This window comes from Balaenoptera physalus (genome assembly GCF_965194825.1).
Source record: "Balaenoptera physalus genome assembly, chromosome: 10".
Taxonomy (NCBI): domain Eukaryota; kingdom Metazoa; phylum Chordata; class Mammalia; order Artiodactyla; family Balaenopteridae; genus Balaenoptera; species Balaenoptera physalus.
In genome coordinates this window covers 16,765,358-16,783,893 of record NC_138889.1, presented here as the reverse complement: position 1 = coordinate 16,783,893, position 18,536 = coordinate 16,765,358, and the positions used below count along the sequence as shown (strand labels likewise).

At 48.3% G+C, this 18,536-nt stretch overlaps 1 long non-coding RNA gene across 8 annotated transcripts in view; it reads right to left on the bottom strand.

Moving 5' to 3' along the window:
• Positions 1 to 18,536, bottom strand: part of LOC309637113 — a 332,604-nt gene that overhangs the window by 245,634 nt on the left and 68,434 nt on the right. For 6 of the 8 annotated variants that reach the window (XR_014250407.1, XR_014250408.1, XR_014250409.1 and 3 more), the window contains exon 3: positions 1,501 to 1,578. The exons of the other annotated variants lie outside the window; for them this stretch is intronic. This is a non-coding gene — a long non-coding RNA (uncharacterized lncRNA). The remainder of the gene's footprint in view (positions 1 to 1,500; positions 1,579 to 18,536) is intronic. 8 annotated transcript variants of the gene reach the window in all.

The following is an 18,536-nucleotide window of genomic DNA, read 5'->3' as shown; positions in this document are numbered from 1 at the left end:
ATACTATAGCCATGACATAAGCTGCCACAATTCCAAGAACTGGCCGCAGAGAAATGGGAACAAACTGACCCTGGAACTGAAGATTAAACGTACTTTCAACAATCAAGTGGGAAGCTGCTGCAGAGCACAGGGCGATCAGCTCGATGCTTTGAGACGACCTAGAGGGGTGGGATAGGGAGGGTGGGAGGGAGGGGATATGGGGATATACGTGTGCATATAGCTGATTCACTTTGTTGTACAGCAGAACCTAACACAACATTGTAAAGCAATTATACTCCAATAAAGATATTTTTTTAAACGCTAAAATAAATAAATAATCAAGATAATGCTGATCAGACCCACTGCATGACTAACTTCAAGATGATTGTCGGAGTTGACTGTGCTGCTCTGCACACAGTGCCCCCTCCCTCTGCATATACACCCCTGAAACTCCCCTTTAAAAGCTCCTGCCCCATGATCAGCAGGGGGAGTTGGTCTTTGGACACAAGAATGCCTTCTCCCCCAGTTGCCAGCTTCCAAAATAAAGCAACCTTTCCTTTCTACCAACACTTGCCTCTCTAGTATTGACTTTTGAGTGGTGAACAGCCAGACCTGAGTTCAGTAACAGGACCAGTAGTTTCAAACCAGGTGGGGGAAGATGGAGGGAAACAGAGGGTAGGGCCATCAAACCTCCAATTCTTTTCTTCAATCAGAGTAAGTCCTCTTTTAACTCTTTCACATGTTAGAGTTCCAAATAAGGTTCTAAAATGCAGTTCCACTACTAAAAACATAAGCTGAAAACCACTAAACTGTTCCAAGCCGTTTTACTATAAAGATGTTATATTTAACTATAAAGGCTCAGAGAGGTGAAGTCACTTGCCTAAGCTCACACAGCCTTTCTGTGGTCAAACCAAAACTAGACCACAGGTTTTCTCTCACATCTCCTTTTGGGTCACTGGGAAGATCTTGTAGTAGACAACCAAGACTCGTAAATTCCATGGGAGTTCTGCTGTTGGACTTGAAGCTACCCTTAGCCAAAAAGACTCATAGGCACAAGAAGGACGCCAGGCAAAGAATGAGCAGTGGCCTGGGAGTGAGCACATGAGATGCCAGTCTCAACTCTGTCCCTACCCACTGTGTGACCTTAGGCAACTCACTTTTCTTCCTTGGGCCCCAGTTTCCCCATCTGTGAAATGAGGGCATAGGCTGGGTATTCCTACATTTTTTCCAGCATAGATGTTTTATGAAGCTATGGTTCTGTGATCATAGGAAGGCCAGCAAGGAAGAAACTCAGACCAGCAGCAGTGACTCAGCACTCCCTTTCAGCTCTCTCCAATGGCACCCCACCGCCACCAAAAAATGACAAGAGACATTAAAATACAAAGCAGCTTCAGACGGGGAAGTGGTGCAGAAGTACACAGACCCAGGCAGGAGGTGTCAGCACCAAAGGAAGTAATTTAATAAGGGCCCACTTGGAAATTATATCACCCCAAATAATATAATAAACACTAATTTACTCACATTTATCTCCCAGAGTTTTTTGGGGGAAGCATAATCTTTCCTGGTCTACAGTGATGGATTAGTGCAATGGAAGCTCCACTGGAAAATAAAAAAAATACATCTTGTAGTTTTTGACACGTTATTATTCAGTGTTATCTTGTATGCCTCCTTCTAGGCCCATTACTCATGTTCACTTTTTCCCTTCTGTTTCTTCCCCCTTCCCTTCTTAAAACTCAGGGAAGGCAGGGCTGCCAGCACATGGCATCATGGCATCACTCAGCCATTCGCCTGAGCGTAGCCTAGTGTTAGGGACTCCTGGGTTGGACAAAGTATGGTAGGAGAGAGAGGGGGACCTTCAGGAAGATTCTCCAGTGGATGAAGGACATTGCTGGTGGTCTGTGGTGAGATGCTACCTCATCTCTGCCCCCTTTTTCTAGCCTGGAATCAGAGTTGCGCCCACAGTTCTCCACGAACCCAGCTGGCCCCTGTAGTCTGAATGGACACTGAAGCCTCTAATCTCCAGCTGACCACCAGGGCTGGCCTCAAATGGCTCTGTCTGAGCTTACTAAGGGACATGGGATAGGAAACTACCTCAAGCAAGTGAGGGGATTTTATCTGAAGGATACAGAGGGAACCAGAGGGGAGGAAGTACAGCCAGGCCTTGCAAGGAAGCAGAGAGTAAAGAACCAGGGATGATTTTTGTTTCTTTCTGTCGCTTCACATTTTCTTTTCTGTGGCTTCATATTCATATTCTCTCTCCCTCTCTCCCTCTCTCTCTGCCTCTGTGAATCTATTTCTAGTGTCTCTCCCTAGACAATGCCTTTCTTTGTTTATGATTCTAACTGGTCCATCCAGGTTCCTGGTTCTCCATCATTTCCCATGTCGAGCATCCAACCAACTGTGTCCCACCTCTCCATTTCCAGGAAAGAGCCTCTGAGTGGCCCAGCTTGAGTCAGGACTCCAGCCTGGTCCGGGCAACTATGGAGGCAGAGTGAGGGGAGGGGTGGGAGGAGGGCATGCGGTAGTTTCATGGCAGTCAGGCCCAAGGTTTCAGTGGGCCGTTCTCTAAGAAGGGGATGCACGCCAGGTAGACACGCTAAGAGGTGACTGCTATTACTTAACCTTTCTAAGGCTCACTTTCCTTATCTGTAAAACGGAGATGGTGATAGAAGGGAAGAGGTAATAGAAGCAAAAGTACTTTGTAACAGGCATCGTGCTGTGCACTTAGCACCCCTCGGGCTCTCCCAGTTTGTGCTGGAAGGCCCTTCCCTCTCTTCCCCTCTGAGAAGAAGCAGTTGGCCCTCTTTGGTCCTAAGCAAGTCCAGGCTACAGAGGGGAGCAACAGGAACCACCCGTGTGGTTGGTGCTGCTTTTCCAGGCACCTGAAGACAGCAGTCCATGGACCTGCTCTCCCCGGGAAAAGGAAGAAAGAGGGGAAGGCCCGCAGCACCCTGGGAGATGCCATGCATAATTGCTAATAAGCAGGCGTGACCGAGTCTTAACAATAATTAAAGTTACCAACTGAGCACTTGTCCATTTCTGGGTCTAATGGTTTTTCAGCCCATTAAACATTAAAGGGGTAATCACCTCACACGCACCAGTGCCTATGCAGCCGTCCTGTGTCTTGCCTGCTGACAGTAGGAAGCGGCAGGCAGAGCCCCAAGCAGAATCTGGGGGGGTCTCTTTGCCTACACTGGGGTTCCAGGCACAAAACCCCATCAGACCACCCCCTGCAAGCTCTGGTCACTGCCTGCGAGAGCTGGCCTCAGCCCAGGTGATATGTCTCCACGAGGTCCTGCTCTGCGTCTCAAGGGACTGAGGTCTCCGAGGTCTGAAAGAAGTCAAGCTCCCACGTCAGGAAAGCCCCTCCAAAGTCCCCTTGCCACCTCTTCTCCATTGACACTACTCCAAGGGAAGGCACTCACACTACCCCTCATCACCACCTGCCTGGTAGACCTCATCCCTTGGGGAATAGGACAGGTCCTGGACATACAGTGTAAACGGTCCTCTGTAACTCTGTGCACTGTGTTAGGTCATGCATATGTTTCCTCTTATTTCATACAATTTGTGGGGTAGATTTTGTTATTCCCCTTTTGCAGTTGAGGAAATGTTGGCTCAGAGAAGCTGATGAATTTGTCCAAGATCACACAGCTACAAGAGGAAGTACCAACATTCAAACGCAAGTCTACCTTCCCCAAGACCTGTCCTTTTTAGAGAAATCCTCCCAAATGCATTGACCAGATTCCCATTGGCCTGACTCTCCACGTGCCCTGAGAAATTGTTCTGGGCCATAGAGGCCGGGCTGCTGGGACTACTGGCCTCATCTGAGGTGCCATAGAAGAGACTCTTGATGTGGAATTAAAAGACCTGGGGCCCCCAAGTCCCAGTTGTGCTCCTATTAACAGTACAACCTTGGGCAAGTTGTTCAACCCTACTCGTGCCTCAGTTTTCTCATTTGAGAAATGGAAAGAATATTTTCTACTTCACAGAATTTTTAGGAGGGAGCAAAAGAGATAGTACATAAGACCTAGAAAGCTGAAAATCATCATCATTCTTGGCCTTCAGAGACCATCCTGTGATGACCAGCCAACACCACGTATGTGGATAAAAGTGCAAATAGGCCCTCCATACGTTTCTGTGCATATTAGTGATGTGTATAGGTACCTGTGTCTTCCTCTGTCCTGGTGTCTCCTTGCATGTATATGTATGTCTGCGACCCCTCCCATGTACAGATTTCCCAGGAATGGGGAATTCACTGACCAAGATTTCCATCCCACCCTGACTCCAGCAAATTTTTTCAGAGGCAAAATTATGATGTTGTCTTCAGTGGGTCCTGCCCACCTGCTCCTGCCCCCCCATGCTGCTCCTCAGATGCCACAGGTCCCTTTACTCTGGCATACCCCCAGCCCACCCTCCCTGGTCGGTGGCCTTGCTCCAGACCTTTCCAATTCCCCTTCCAAGATGTACCTAACCTATGGTACTCTCCTCTCAGCTAATATATTTGCATTTTACGGGGTCTTTTAAGCTGTCCCAGGCTCTCAAAGGTAGTATGTCTTTGGGAGAATGGGGACAAAATGGCCTAGAGCCCCCCAGAAACACTTTTTTTTTTTTTTTGGCCACGCTGCGTGGCTTGCAGGATCTCACTCCCCGACCAGGGATTGAACCCGGGCCCCCGGCGGTGAAAGCGCTGAGTCCTAACCACTGAACCGACAGGGAATTCCCAGAAACACATTTTTTAATCCCCTCTGCTTGAGCAGACCTGTATCCAAACACAGTAGTCACAGACCAGCCCAGTGGTCTTTGAGCTCAGATTCATTGGTACAGTAAATCACATCATCTTAGAAATGACAGTGTCCGCTCCATGGTTCCTGGGTTTTGGAAAGTACTGGCCACGGCCCTGGATTACATCAGCTGATAACTGAGTCTTGGACCATGACTGGGCCCTTGGCCCTGTCCAAGGTGCTGATATTTTTCTTGGTTGCTACAGTCCCTCTGTGGGAAAACAATGCCCCCTTGGGCAAGAAGACCCATTAACATGAACCTTCTCAGACAGTGGATAGAGGTGGGAAAGTCACAGTCCATATTTTCTTGTTAGCTTCAGTATTTCCCTCTGTGAAGTGGGGGTAAGAACAATGACTCACCAGAGCCATTATGAGAATTGTATCTGATAACATATTGACGCACAGGGCAGACACTCCTTTCTTCCGGAAGATAACTGACCTGTATCAACACCCTAGAAATCAATCTCTCAACTCTCTGTGGGAGCAATTCCACCTCCTCTGTGAAGCTCTTCCTGGCACCTGTCCCATCAGCAGGAAACTAATCAATAGCTTTCCCCTGGGATTCCCACAGTGCAATGCACACACCTCCCCTCCCAGCGCTGACTCACTACATTGCATTATATTTATCCACGTGCTCTTGTGCTCATCTGCCTTCCCCTTTGAACTGGTCCCCAAGGGTGCCTTATTCCTTGGCATGCCCATGCCGCTAGGTACATGAACACGAGTCCACCCACACAGAGGACAGTGTTTTTTCTTTGTGTAGAACTTCTCATCCATGCCCCCCATCTGCCCCACTCAGCTTGCCCTGCCCCTGCCTGCTCCAGCCTGTCTGTGCTGAGCCCACTCACCTCCCACCCTCGGAGCCTCAGCCTACCCCACTCGCTCGCACTAAATTTCTCCAAGACACAGTTTCTTCCATCATAAGGTGCAATTGATAGTAATCTTGGATAGAACCTCTTGGAGTTCTTGGGGTTATAATTTTCAGTTCATAAATGGCACCCACCATACAGTAGGTGTCACCCCACCCTCTGCACTCTGTGCATTTCTCCTCGATCCTTTTCCTCTCCTAATGCCCCCAGTCCCCACTCCCTTGCCCTGGACATTATGCCTTCCCTGTCAGGATGGGCTGGATCCTCCTAGAAAAATTCCTGGTCAGGCCTCTGCCACCATCCCCTCCACTTCCCCTGCAAACGGGGCAGAGTCTCCTGAGAAGGGGTGCCGAGGTTTACAGTGACTTCTGTGCAGGGAGTGGCGTGTCGAAGCTGGCTCCAGGGCAGCCTGAGCCTCCTGGACTCCGGGAGGCAGAGGAGTTGAACTTGCCTGGCATCACATCCCCTGACCTTCTCAGCAAGCCACCCACTCAGCCAGGAAGTGCCCCCCTCCAGCCTCTCCCCCTCTGCCTCGGCTGCTTCTTGCCACTGCCATGGCCTCTCCTGCCCAAGAGAGCCGTTAACAGCTCCACCCTAGGCCCGGACAGCCTCAGCGCTCTCTCAGCCTCTGGCCTCATCCCTTCGTCTCCCTCTTTCTCTCCCCCTTTCCTCCCCCTGTCCTTCCTTCTTATGCAAAATCCCAGTCTTGCTCCTAATGCAGAAATGGAATTATCTACAAGGATTTGAAAGGACAAATGTACAGGGAGCCAAATGGCACCAGGCTTTCCTCTCCTTCCTTGCCTGATAAATTCCTTGCCTGATCCAGCAGTCTTCAAATTAGGTGAATTAACTGTAAGGGAGGGTTATGGGGGAGGGGGAGGAGCTGCTTGGGGGAGGCTCTACGTCCTGCCAGAACAAGCTGATGGCTCCAAGGGGGCTGCCCTACCCCTAGGAGGCCAGAGTGCTTCCCTCAGTGCCAGCACCACATGGATCTCTTATTAATGCCTGGCACTTTACGGCCTGCAGTCTCCTTTTCATCCTCATTATCTCATTTGCTCTTAACAGGACACTACAAAGTATCTATCACAATCCCTATTTTATCAATGATAAAGGAAGCTTAGAAAGTAGTTGACCTAAAGTCACACAGCAGAGCTTGATCCTGGGCAGTCAGGGTACTCCCATCATTCCCTGCCCTGTCCAGATTCCCAGCTGCCCCATCACACAGGCCACAAAGTCCCCAGGGAGCTGGGAAGGCAGAGAGCCCAGGGCAGAGGCATCCTTGGATATGCATAAGTTTGGGCAGGTAACTCTGTGAGACCTGAGAAAACAAGACATCTTTTCTGTAGAATTCGAAGGCAGCAAGGCCCTAGACTCCACAGAGAGAACATCCTTGGTTTTCCAGGTTCCAATACTAGGGTAGGGCCATAGCCAGTGAAGGATGGTACAGGAGATAAAGCTGCAGTAGGTGATGTTGCTATGGAGGACGGTGTTTCCATGAGGTACACCTAGGTCTTCTCTGATGAGACTTCTGCACACAAAATGGTCCCTTGGAAGCAGATGGCTGACACAGAATAGATAACAATTCAGTACCTATGTGGAAACTGAGCCTCAGAGCTGGGAAGTGACTTGTCCAGGGTCACATGATAAAACTATTAAAGACCTTGGAACAGCACCCAGGTCTCCCAACATCCAGTCCTGAATCCTTCCCACAGCATCTTACGTTGGGTCGAACTGCTGAGCTCTGTGGGAGGTGACTTAGCTGGGACCTAGGAGAGACTCTGGAAGATTGAGAAATCCTCTAAATGTGGATATTATTTGTTAAGTTCTTTTAAGTACTCTTTAATTATATAAAATAAAATATCTTCCAAAATTGCAAGGACCCTTTGTACTTAAATTTATTTGTTAATTATTAAGCATCTATTGCATGCAGGGTGCTATACAGCAGGTATTATGGGAGACAGGGGAAAAGAAAAAGACATTGTCCAGTCCTCATGAAATATACTCTATCGATGCACATTTATTCATTCCATAAACATTCACTGAGATCCCACTAGGGATGTTAAGATGGTCAACATAGATAAGATCCCTGTCCTCTGGGAGCTTATATTCTGGTGGATAATCATAGCTTATTAAGCATTTACTACGTGCTGGAAACTCTTCTAAGTGCTTTACCTACAGTATCTTGTATAATTTGCACAAGAGGTCTGTGAATGCTCATTTTACAGATAATGAGATTTGAGATCCAGAAAAGTGAAGAAACGTGCCCAAGTTCAGTTACTTCTGAGTTTAAACTACTTGGGATTTGAACCCTGGCAGTTTAACCTCAAAGACTGTACTTTTACCTGTTTTATTACTGCATTTTATTAGTGTGAAAAAGTTCCAAAGAACGTATACCCTCCCAAACACGGCCGTGCAAACCACTTGCCCCCTAAGCTGACAGTGTGCCTGGTCATTTGTCTCCGGGGCCCTAATGAACATCACACACCATCACTATAATTTATAAGCCTATCATGTTCAAATTTGGATTTGGTCCTCTGTGGTCCCGCTACACTTTATCTCGGTAATGATTTATTGTTTTAATTGAGACTTCACTTAAGTAGAACTCATTGCCACAAGCACAAGGGGTTCCAAGCCCCCCAAGTCCAAGGCCAAGGTTGGCCCAAGCCAGCTCTCTCTCCCTGGCTCTTCTGACTATAACCAGAGAGTAACAGAAAGCTGCAAGCCGTCCCCCGAGGCGGGGGGACCGTACCTCCAGAAAGACAAATGGCTTTGTATTCCGTGGAGACAGCCCTGACGCTCAGTGGCCTTTGGGTTAGTGAGTGAGCACAGCGCCCAGATAGGTCAGTGCTGTCAGGAGGGAGGGTGGGACGGCGTGTGCGTGGGGAGCCCAGGTGGGGAGAGGTGAACCCTGTCACCGCAGGGGAGCGAGCCTGTGACAGCAGTTTAGCAGATCTAATGAGCAGCCCAGCTCCCCCGCGTCAACCCTGACATCTCTGTTTCCCCAGGCAGCAGCACCTGTCCATCTGCCAGGCCGGGCCCTACCCCCGCCCGTCCCCCGCCCTGGTAGCCAGTGCCAAAGAAGTGGCTGTGTGACAGTGAGATGGAGAGCTAAGGAGAGCAAAATTGGGGGTTGAGCCAGCCCCCCATCTCAGAAGGGCACTTCTGCACAGTTGCATGGGCCTTGGACATGGCAGAGGCCAGAGATGGGGAGTGGAGGCCTCCCTGATAAGCCAACATTACCAAGGACCTACTGTGTGCAGGCCCTGGCCAGTCTGTTTTGGGGATTTGAGAGTAAACAAGACTCAATCCAGTCCTATAAGGGCTCCAGGCTGGTCAAAAGGCAGACCCTGATAGCTACAAACAATCTACCATGGGAGTACAGAGAGAGCCATCACTCCTAGCTCAGAGGCATTGGGAAGTCTTCATGGAGGAAGCAACTCTGAGATAACCGTTGAACAATGGGTAGGGTTTTGACAGGAGAGAGAACCACTGGAGCCAAAGAAGAGAAGCAGGAAAGCAAGGGGTTGTCTGGGGATTCCAGGAAATCAACTTGGCTAAACCATAGGACGCAGGAAGTATAACTAGAAAGGTAAGTTGGGACCTGGTGATGGGAAGTCTTGGATGCCAGGGGAAGTAATTGTTCTTTTTTAGAAGATAATGAGAATCTATTAAGTTATTTGATTTGGGTAATGACATGGTCAAAACTGGGGGATTGACCAGGAGACTGCAAGAGAGAGGATTATTGGAGAAAGAGCTACTGGACTTTACTACTCCCTAGGCAGGGAGGAGAAAACAGAAAGAGGAGTATATCACCTACGATTAGGTATGGCCGAATATAGCAGAAACCCAAGATAAAGTGTTTGTCCCTAAAAGAAGTCTAGAGGAGGCCAGTCCAGAGTTGACATGGCAGCTCCAGATACACCGTGGACCCAGGTTCCTTCTGTTCCTGTTCTAACATCCTAGCATATGGCTTCCATTCCCAAGGTCACTTCATGGACCAAAATAGCTGCTGAAGATTCTGCCGTTGTTCCTACATTTTAGGCAACCAGAGGAGGGAAACGGGAGAAGGCAAAAATCTCCCTCTGAGCCAGCTCCCTTTAAAGAACCCTCACACTTTCTCTTACATGATTTCCTCTTACATCTCATTGACCAGAACGCAAAGGAGGGTGGGAAATGGAGTCTTTTAGCTGGACCCGCTGTGCCCTGAGTACATTCAGGATTTATCGCTAGGGAGAAAGGGGAGATGGCTATTAGAGGCCAAGCAGTAGTCTCTGGCACAGGGAATCTGGCACAGCAATACCTCTGAGACTGTTAGAGCAGGGGCCTGGGAAGATAATGAGCCCAGGGGCAAAATAGGGGAATCCAAAGAAAGAGGAGGTTTGGGGGTGAAGACAGAGCCTGGTTCTGATGCTAGGGGAAAGACATCTGCTGTGGGCTCCCTGCTCTACCAGCAGCCAGGGACTCCCACTGGCCTCCCACCTTTCTTGGGGTCAAGCCTTGGAGAAAACCCTCAGCTACAGAGGGTGAGTGGAGATGAGGGGATGGAAACGAAGGCTTGGGAGGACCAGAATCCCTTGTGCAGAGATGACAGGGGAGAAGCGTAGACTCTGCCTCATCAAATGGGGGTGGGCACCTGGCACAGGCTGATACCACGTGGCTGCAAGAGGAAACCAGGTAAAAAGGCCTCAGGACAGAGTCACGGATGGAGGCGAATACAGCGCACGGCGCTGGGAGGCTAACTCCAGCAAGCCTTCCCTAGAGGCAAGTGCCACACGAGGCGCTCCCCTGCCTGGCAATGAGGCCACCAAGCAAGCTGAACAAATTCGCCTGTCTCAGGACGCCGGGCCGGCCCGCCAGGGCTTGGCTTCTGGACTCAGCCGCACCCCACATGACATCTCTGTGGGAGAGCTGGAGACATGGGGAAGGGGAGGCCTGGATAGCTGTTTTCAACCTCCTCTCCCCTCCCTCACTCCAGCAAAGCACGTGGGGCCCACAGGTTGAATGCCTTCTGGCAAGCGTGTGTCCTTCGTGTACCAATGAGTGCAATGAGCATCGCCCTTTCTTCCGCTCCCATTGGGATCGGCTACTTCTTTTTCCAGATGAGCTCTCACCTTGAAATATTTCTGTTCACCCCAACAGTTTGTCTCACAACATAAATCTCTGGGTTTCCCAAAATGTCTAACATACGGATGAGAAACAGATTTCGTTTCACCATCCAGTGCCTATAAATTCTTAGTCGCTCTCTGAAATGCGGTGTTGAGAAGGACTCTGAGGACCCTTCTTGACCCCGTGGGAAAAAGGGCTATAATCTAGTTTGATGTCTGCCACGGGAAAGCGACGAAGGATAGTGAAGCAAACTCCAGCTAACTGCCATCCTGGTGTAGCACTTAATAGGTGTTTAGTAAATTAATGCATGAGGTACAGTGGGTCAGTCAAAGGGACAGTCGTCCCTTCTCTCTCTAACTGCCTCCCCCAACCGGGGTCTGGAATGACCACCTATTGTGTCATCCCAAACCATAGTCAGGTGTCTAGGCAGAAGGACTTTTTTGGACTATTAAGTGCAGGGTTCTCTTTTTTTTTTTTCTTTTTTTTTAAACCTTTCTTTTTTTTTTTTTTAATTAATTAATTAATTTATATTTATTTTTGGCTCTGTTGGGTCTTCGTTTCTGTGCGAGGGCTTTCTCCAGTTGTGGCGAGCGGGGGCCACTCTTCATCGCGGTGCACGGGCCTCTCACCTTCGCGGCCTCTCCCGTTGCGGAGCACAGGCTCCAGACGCGCAGGCTCAGTAGTTGTGGCTCACGGGCTCAGTCGCTCCGCGCACGGCATGTGGGATCTTCCCAGACCAGGGCTCGAACCCGTGTCCCCTGCATTGGCAGGCGGATTCTCAACCACTGCGCCACCAGGGAAGCCCTAAGTGCAGGGTTCTTGATAGGCAGCTCACCTGTGTCTCTCTGAGAGATTTTCTTCCTGCAACAAGGGCTCTGATACCATGGCCCAGAATTCCATGGCAGTCTGGGGGGGGAGTCCTGAGGGCAGGAATGGTTGTTACAGGAAGGGGCAGCCAGGCCTCTGTTCCCTGAGACTCTACGTGGAGTAAGGCAACTCCCGGGATCCCAAATCTTGAGGGTTTACGAAGAAATCCCAGCTAGGGTGATCCAGTTCCCATGCCTAGATCCACCTGGCAGGGCTATTAGAAGAGGGCACCATTTTTTCCTCCAATCCTCTCCTAGCAGCTACCCAGACAGGCCTCTCAGCTGGCAGGGTGCTGTTCCCCAGCTTTACGGAGCGTCTCTGCACCCCCATCCCCCCACACTCCCCTACCCCGGTCCAGGCAGAGCGCAGCCTCTCGCTCCACCAGGCAGGCTGGCGCGCTCTGCCTGAACTCTCCTGAGCCCTCCGACGTTAGCCAGCTAACGAGAACAGATCTGACAGAGCAGGATTACCCACTCGGAGGGAGCCGACTGATTGTGTTTACTCCCAAACCTGGCCCTATTTAGTGGTCTGTGTGCATCATTAATCTTCTTCCACAATCCGTTCCCCATCTGCTCCCACTTTTTAATGAACTGCCACTTGTCGCACTCAATAAAATCAGCACTTTGCGAGAATTTCAGTAACGATGGATGGATGGGAGGGAAGGCAAGAGGCAGCCAGAGCAGGCGATGGGAGAGAATGAGGGAAAAACCAGGGGGAGCTGGGCAAGGAGGCGGCGATAGAGATATCCTCGCAGGTTCAGAAACAGTGTCCGATCTGCATGGGCAAATGAATCACAGCACGCCTGGTGCTCTGGGCAGCCTTGCCCCCAGGCAAGGCACTAATAACCACATCAGACCAGGGCACCGGCAATTCTTACACTACACCATGTCAGGCTGGGTTTGATCGAAGCCAGCCTGCTTTACACAATTATTTTCCTGGTCGTGAATGGTGCAAGAAGCATGGGGATGCAGTTTTCCAAATGTGGCTGCCAGCTCTGGGGATTCATCCGATACCAGGCTATTACCTCCTGATTACTTGACTTGGCAGTCAACCCACTCCGAGCTGTGAATCAACAGCAGGAAGGGTGCGTGGGGAAGCTGAGGCTGCAGGTTGCACTTTTCAATCACATGTCAGAGGTGTGATGAGGGCTCCATCCAGGGCTCCTAGGATGGGGAGGGGCGGCGGGGAAGGGTGAAGATGGTGGTCCCTGCTCTACTTGGGAATCTCAGGGCCTGAGAGGTCAACCACGGGGGTCATCTAGTTTGAGGCTCAAGAAGAAAACCAGGGCTAAAGAGGCAAAGGGACTTGCCCAAGGTCACTGCCTCAGTCCCCTGCGGTTACTCTAACAAACTACCAAAAACAGGTGCCTGAGAAACAACTGACATTTATTTCTCACAGCTCTGGAGGCTGGGAATTCCAAGATCAAAGTTTCAGCAGATTTGGTGTCTGGTGAGGGCCTATTCCTGGTTCATAGATGGCCATTTTTTCTTTGTGTCCTTGCATGGCTGAAGGAGCAAGGGAGCTCTCTGGGGTCTCTTTTATAAGGGCACTAATCCCATTCATGAGGGCTCCACCTTCATGACCTAGTCACCTCCCCCCCCACCAAAGGCCACACCTTCTAATACCATCACATGGGGCATTAGTATTTAACATGTTGAGCATTTAGAATTGGGGACCGACCCAAATATTAAGTCTATGGCAGCCTCACAGTGACTGCCAGTATGTGGACCATTTGGGTAGGGCTGTAGCCCAGGGCTGACCTTCTCTCTCATGGGGAGTAAGGGCTGGGAGTCAGGCTCTGCCTTCTTGGGGACCCCTTCCCTCCAGATCAGAAGCCCTGATACCCTCTTCCCAAAGGCTCTAGTTTCTGGACAGATGCAGAGCAGGGCAGGGAGGGACTGGGATCTAGAAGCAGTCTTGGCCTCATAAGCCTCATGTGCCCACCGAGTCGATGGCTGCCGCTCTCTCAGTTTAGGCCAAGGAGCTCCTGCCTTAGGGTTTGGTCAGTCAGTGCGTCTGTGCACAAGTGTGAACACCTGTCATACTGCGAGGTGCTCACAAACAGGCCATATGGACGGCCTGCCTGCAGCTCGAGGGGCCTTGGGCCTACAGTTCAGAGGGTTTCCCACCAGGACTCTGGCCAGCCCCTCCCTGACAAATAGGATTCTGCTCCTGGGGCCCGCAAACAATGCACGGTTCTGCACCCCCCACCACTAGGCTGTCAGCTCCATCAGGCAGGGTCTTGAAGTGTCCTATTCATACATTATCCCCGGCATCCAAAACAGTGCCTACTAGGTGCCCGATAAATATTTATTGAATAAGCAGATGACTGGATGAATGAAATGAAGGTCCAGAACCACCTCACTTTGCATGTCATCTGTCTTTGGGGCCTTAGAGGCTCCTTGCTCCCCTCTCATCTCCTTGGTCTCTCTGAGGCTGCCCACATGACCCTCTCAATGCTGAGTGCTGAGCTGGGGTGGGCCGGAGCCTGGCAGGTCCAGCCCTGAAGGTGCATCCTTCTCCTGAGCCCAGCCCTCCCCAGGACCATTTTCTCCCATGCCTCACCCACCAGTGCTCCCCAGGCCCCCCTCACTCAAGGCTGAGTCAGCAGGAGTGTGAAAGGAAGATGATCCTACTCCCAGCATTTGCTCCGGTCCTCAGAGTCACCCTAGCCTGGCCGACTGCACAGCCCTGCACAGCCCTGCTCCTGCTCCAGCTTCCCACCTTCTTCAGCTTGGGCACTCTGGGCTCAGAAAGCATGTCCACCCCCAGATTTTGCCCACACCTGTGAAAGGAAGTACCACTTGAGGCAAAGAGTCCCTTGAAAATCACAACTGCAAGGGGATAGAAAGGAAAGTCAGAGTTCCAACTTCCCATTTGCGGAAATATAGTGAACGATCATGGACCAATGGCTTCCTCCTCCAACCCCAACCCTGGGGACATTAGAGAAGCAAGAGGGAGAAACACAGGCAAGAAAGTAAGAGTGAACATGAGACGGACGGAGAGAGCTCCACATTGCCTTGGGAAGGAGACCTCTGCCCACCCTGTCATCACCATGGGGCAGAAAACAGCAGAACAAGCCCGGGGTGGGCTGTCAGTAGAGTTTCATCCAGGTGGAGCTTGAGAGCCACCCCCCACCACACACACACACCATAAAGACTAGGATTAAAACTTAAGGCAGTTCCCTGGGGGTCAGGGTCACCTAATAGAAAAGGGGACGGTGGTGGTCCATGGGCAGTGATTGGACACTGGCTGTACTACCAGGGTTCTGCATATTGATGTGCACTTATTCATCCTCCCACCTCAAATATCCTAAACTCACCTGGAGGGGCACCAGGTGGGGCCCGGAATTCATCTGCTCCCCCCTCAGTATGTATAACCGCCAAGATGGCTGACACCTCTAGAGGATATCAGTTCACAGAGGAAAATAATAAAATATCTGAGGAATGCAACCCTTATTTCTTTAAAAAAAAAAAAAAAAAGACAAGAAACTATAGCAGACAAAAATGGAATTAAAAGACTAAACAGAACAAGAATTTAAAATAACTTTATAATAATGATTTTCTAAGAGATAGGGGAAGGTACCAGTGAATGAAGTAGGAACACAGAGTTTTAAAGAAGAGGCAATTGGAAATTCCAGTAGGAAAAACATCATAGTTGAAATAAAGAAGTCAGTATATGAGTTGAAAAGCAGAACAGATTCAGCTAAAGAACTGGAAGATTAGATTGATGTTAAACAGCACCATAAAGGGATAAAGAGTTGTAAGCTATAAAAGAAAAGTAAAGAGATATGATGCACAGAAGTAGAAATGCCAATATATGTTTAATAGGAGTGCTCAAAAGAGAGAAAAATGAACAGAGGGGAGAAATATTTCAAGGAATAATGATTGAGAACTTTTCAGAATTAAAGAAAGTTGAAAGGCTTATATAGTGCCTCATATAGGATTGATTTGGGGGAAAAAATACTCTAGACATTTTATACAGTAACTTAAGATCAAAAGTAAAGAGTTGGGCTTCCCTGGTGGCGCAGTGGTTGAGAATCTGCCTGCCAATGCAGGGGACACGGGTTCGAGCCCTGGTCTGGGAAGATCCCACATGCCGCAGAGTGGCTAGGCCCGTGAGCCACAGTTACTGAGCCTGCGCGTCTGGAGCCTGTGCTCCGCAACAAGAGAGGCCGTGATAGTGAGAGGCCCGCGCACCGTGATGAAGAGTGGCCCCCACTTGCCGCAACTAGAGAAAGCCCTCGCACAGAAACGAAGACCCAACACAGCCTAAATAAATAAATTAATTAATATTTAAAAAAAAAAAAAAAAGTAAAGAGTAAAATTTTTAAACTATCCAAGAAGAAAAGAGCAGATAAACTACATATGAAAAATGATCAAATCAACATCAGCCTTCTCAACAGTGATCCTAAATACAAAAAAAAAAAAAAAAAAGAGCAATACAGTAATATTTTCAGTATTGCAGGAAAAAAAAATCTTTAAACCTAGAATTTCATATCCAACTAACCCCTATTTAAAAATAAGATCAAAATAAAGGATAGTAACAGGCAGGTGAGACCTCAGAATATTCTCTTTGGAAAACTCTTGGAGGAGGTACTCTGGCAAAAAGGAAAAGAAATTAAGGAGTATGTTGGGAAATATATGGGTAAAAAAGAAAAAGGAAAGAACTGAAACAACAGTGCGCCCATCAGAATCTAGAAGTAAGATTTTAAGCAAACCTAACATGGTGGGACAAGGTGAGAATCATCATGAAAGTGAGAGATACATGTTGAGGACCATATTCAGGGGAAGAGAAAAACATGGATATACTTCAGAACTTAAGAAAAAAATGTCATCAGAAGTCTTAAAAGGGCAACCATCAGAAAAATAAAAAATAGAATGAATTACTTTTGACCAGTCAGCTTTTGCAAGGTTATGCTACAGTAACAAGCAACTCCATCTCAGTGGCTTGCAACAACATAGGTTTATTTCTCATTCAGGTGTTGGCTGCAGGCCAGCTACTGCAGGTGTGTTTGATATATCTTCCCAATTCAGAACCTGGCTGAAGGAACAGGTCTTATCTCAGCCTCATGGGAGAGAAAAAAGTACAGTAGGGGAACCATATGATGATACTTAAAGCTTCCGCTCAGAAATTGTGGTCAGATCTTTTTGACTCATATTCCATTTGTCAAGCAAATCTCAAGTTATGCCTGGTGTTAATGGGATAGGAAAGTATAATCAACTCACAGGGAAATGCTGCAAGTCACATCACAAAAGGCAGGGATGTATAACCCTACTGTGGGGAGGATGGTAACATCTTTGAAACCAGGAAAAGAAAATTCACTCTGATTAATGTAAGGCATAAAACGGGAGAGGGGATAGAAACTTATATAAGACATGACATAAGATAGCAGAAAGGAGTACTAAAATAAATAAAAATTATAACAAAGATAGGGAATCATATATGTGTCGAATTTTCTTAAAAAAGCAAAATCCAGTAATACATTACCTATAAGAGATGTATTTAAAAACAAAATTTAGCGTTCCAGTCTGGATAAGATGGTGTAGATCCATCTCCCTGCTCCTCCCCAACAAAGTGCAACTATAAACCCTGGAAATCATGCCAGAAGCAACCGAAGGAGAACTCTGAAATGTGGTAAGAAAGCACACTGGGGGTTTGTGACCCTAGAACCAGAGGCACAAGCAACTGCAAGGCATCTTGTGTCCCCATCCAACAGAAGAAGGCAACCAGACCCACCATTTCCTAAACCGCAACCTAGCAAGAGAAGGCAGCCCAGTAGGCTGGTTCATTCTCCCAAATTAAACAGAAGTTCGTCTGGCAACGTCAGGTAAGCCCAACACCACTGGAGAGGGTGATTGATGGGGAGCCAAATCAACAAGCAGCCACGGAAAGTACCCTCCTGCCCTACTGGGCCTGAGATACCCTCCCCCACTGAGAGACCCCCCGGGCCCAGCCTGGGTTTCCACTGCTACCCCTCAGGCAGCACAAGCCTAGACCAGTGAAATCCTCAGTAGCGTCGGATAAGCCAAGCAGACCAAAACAACACCAGAAAGGCTCTGAAAACCTTACTGTCGTTAGAATAACCACCTACAGATGTAGGCCAGGACCTGTGTGCTGAAAGGCTAAGAGTTTACATAGGACCCTGAGACTCATAACATAATATATAAAACGTCCAGGAACCAATTTAAAAATCACCTGTCATACCAAGAATCAAGAAAAATCACAATTTGAATTTTAAAAGGCAATCAACTACGCCAACACTGAGATGAATCAGACGTTGGATTTATCTGACAAGATAATTTTTTTAAAGAAGCTATCATAAAAATGCTTCAACAATCAATTACAAATTCTCTTGAAACAAAGAAAAAAATAGACAATCTTAAAGATTAAGTTGTTTTTCGAAAGAACCAATGGACATTGTAGAATTTTAAAATACAATAACAGAAATGTTTTTTAAAGAAAACCTCACTGGCTGAGCTCAATAGTTAGAGTGAAGATGATAGAGGATAAAATCAGTGAACTTGAGGACAGATAAATAGATTTCACCCAGTCAGAACAATGGAGAGAAAATAGAAAAAAGAATGAGCACAGCCTCCAGGATGTGGGGGATAATAACAAAAGATCCAACGTTCGCATCATCAGAGTCCCAGAATAAAAGAGGAAGAGAGTGAGGCTGAAAGATTATCTAAAGAAATAGTGGCTGAAAACGCTTCAAATGTGGCCAAAGAAACAAACCTACAGACTCAAGAAGCTGAGCAAACAGAATAAACTCAAAGAAATCCATGCCAAGGAACATCATAATTAAACTTCTGAAAACCAAAGACTCATCAAATTTTTTAAAGCAGCCAGAGAGAAACGACGCATGACCGATAGGGGAACACCAATTCAAATCCACCAAATGACAGTGGATTTTCATCTGAAACCATGGAGG